We start from the raw sequence: 2980 nt of genomic DNA, 5'->3' as shown, positions 1-2980 counted from the left end.
GTTACGATGAACCCGCATCTATTTTTTCCCGTTTGACAAGTTCATCGTAATCTATATCTATTATCTATTATATATAATAAACAAAAACAATTTGGGACACTTGGCACAATATTAGGGCTTCCTGGATGTGGTTTTGGCGGGAAACTGAATGGGCCATTTTTTTTTGTTAATGGGTTATGCGGGATCCGGATATTGACCCGACTATATATTCCTTCTAAAATCCAAAATCCTTTATTCCTTTCATTCAACAACACTAACAGAACTCCTTTTCTCTATCGTCCCTCTCAAAACCCTAGCGCCGCAGACACATCTTCTTCAAAAAATCGACATCAAACACCGATTTCACATCTTCAAATACGATTTTTCTCAACTTCAATTGTTCATCATCCATTTAAGGTACAATACGTCACTTGCAACCCTAATACTTGCTTTCGGTTCGTTTTTGGCATCGATTTTGACCTAATTTGTTGCCTTCTGTTCAGTTTTGCAGGATCTAACCTTCAATGATCTCGGTGATGATTTTTAGGAGGTCGATCAAAAATGTCGTGGTGCCAGATACGGAATTTTTGATACCAGTGATCCTGGAGATGATTATATGGAGGTTTCTGTTGTAGCCAATTGTAAGTGAAATTTTTGTCATTGTATTGATCTATTTGTGTGTGATAGTTTGATTTTGTTCTGGGAAGTTGAATTTGAGTTTGACTGTTGAGGTTTGAATAAATTTTAGTTGATTTTAATATATTTTTTAGGGATCTTACTTTTTTTTTAGGTTTTGGGAGAAATACAGATCATATGTGATCTAAACTACATTCTAAGTTGATTCCAGTTTCATGTGGTCCTATTTGTGAATCATGATATAACATTTTAATAGAACCCATGTTAAGATTATATGCAATGGTGAATCATGATATAACATTTTAATAGAACCCATGTTAAGATTATATGCAATGGTTGTTGTTTCTGTTCTTTGTTCATATACTTCCTAAACATCTCATTAAATGGCTTGATTTTAACTATTTTTTAATTAACTGCACATATTTTTCTAATGTTCGTCTCCATCTCCAAATGTGGTGGTAGAGATCATGCAAGTCTTGAATTCATAAACAGAAAAAGTTTATGTTCTAATTTGTTGGAAATATCTATCCAATACTAATTTTAATATATCATGAATCACAAATTACCAGCAGTTCCTATGTTTATCTAATAGCAATATGTTTTTTGTATTTCATTCATTTTATATGCTTAAATTTGTAAGATCAAGTTATTGACCCAATTAAAAATGTGAGTTAAGTCAAAATGGATTGGTCAAATTGGGCATGAGTCAAAGGTTTCATAGAGTCTTATTACCTTTCATATAGAAGAAAAAAAGTCATTTAATGCTTAATATTGCAAGTCTAGAACTCTATTTTCTCATTCAAGGAAACTCAATTACATGTGTAAGTAACCATACACTAAAAGAAGGGAAAACAAGAAGAATTCAAGAACTAGAGGTAATTGATTGTTCTTAAACCTTGTGGTTACGGTTCCTACTTGAAATTTGGGTTTTGGTGGAAACAATTTAAATTTGGGTTAAAACATAAATTTGAGTTATGTAGAATTTAAATCGTGAAATGTAAAGGTTTTTCTATGTTATAACTTACAAGTTGTTAGAAATAGGATTAACAAGTGGCCAAGACCCTCTCTTTAAAGATCTCTGACTCACAAAAGCTATTTTCTATAAAAGATCTTTTATCAATTACATTATTAAAAGATGAATAAGAAAATGTTAATGTTAATATAAATCAAAATGTTACATCAGAAAAAGATCTTTGTTTTAAGCAATTACTAACCAATTATTAATTTTTTGTATTTCATGGGTCCGGGTATACTCCCCTCATAAATACAATTATTATTTTTTCTTCAGGTGAAGGTGTACATGGACGATGGGTGGCGTTTGGATTTGAGTCAGACTTGCTTTATTTCATACTCACCACCAGATTTCTACACAAAGGTTAGCACTGTACAAACGTTTTGCGTTTTATCACAAACATCGAGCTGGTTAATCATGTTATACATTATTAAAGTTCAGAAAGTACTAACTTAGCCCTATTTAAGGATAAAGGGTTAGCTTACTTGGCCCCTATATGAGGATCTATGATATTAAACAAACATCAAACTGGTGACTATCCTCTGTCTCGTGGTATAGCCACTTCTTTCTACGCAAGAGTTCAACCACGCGTATGCGTATCTGAACCAAAGAAGCTAGGGGCCACTGATGGTGAAAGTCTAAACCTGCTAGAACCGCCTTTATTTGTAGGAGTGCTGTAGGAAATTAGACAACGATACGAGTGGTTCCACTACAAAAAAAAAAGCTTTTCTTTTTTATTATATTTATTGTGCATCATTACATCTTTATGTTCATCGATTCACAGGTGGAATATAGATCCATTTTGAGCTCCAGCAAGGAGACAGTTCTCTTATGAGGTGAACAAAGTACACAATTATTATTAAATGGAAGCCTAATTTCTATTCCTGAAATAATTAATTGTATGTAGGTTATGTTCACCGGTGAGAAAGAAGGCATTGTCATAGGTAAGACCTTTAAAGACCAGCAAGATTAGATTAGACTCTTTTTATCATAGGCCTCTTATGCATCATATATGATAGAAGCAGAAGCGTTTTCATTAAAGAAGTTACAACGAGCCATTTATTGATGCATAAATGGAAAACTATTGACCGGCGTGCTTAGATCAAAACATGTGAGCATTATTTTTATTTGTATCCAGATTATGTACTCAACAAACAAATATATGGATTTTTTTGGGTATTATTTTTATCTCTTTTGGTTGTTATAAGAATTTAAAAAAGCTTTCGGTGACTTATAAGATTAAAAGTGGGTTCAATAGTTTCGGGTCAAAGAGTGTCATTTTAGAAAAAAAAAAACTACATAATGTTTTTATATTCACCTCAGTATTTTTTAAGACACTTGGAATTCAGTGAA

At 32.4% G+C, this 2980-nt stretch overlaps 1 long non-coding RNA gene across 1 annotated transcript; it reads left to right on the top strand.

Moving 5' to 3' along the window:
- Positions 1–254: 254 nt before the first annotated feature.
- On the top strand, positions 255–2565 carry LOC118483217. Its single transcript, XR_004869909.1, has 5 exons — positions 255–396; positions 483–620; positions 1904–1990; positions 2412–2463; positions 2535–2565. It is a non-coding gene; the product is annotated as an uncharacterized LOC118483217 (long non-coding RNA).
- Positions 2566–2980: the final 415 nt, after the last annotated feature.

The sequence above is a fragment of the Helianthus annuus genome, chromosome 10 (genome assembly GCF_002127325.2).
Source record: "Helianthus annuus cultivar XRQ/B chromosome 10, HanXRQr2.0-SUNRISE, whole genome shotgun sequence".
Lineage (NCBI taxonomy): Eukaryota > Viridiplantae > Streptophyta > Magnoliopsida > Asterales > Asteraceae > Helianthus > Helianthus annuus.
This window is presented reverse-complemented; position numbering and strand designations above follow the sequence as displayed.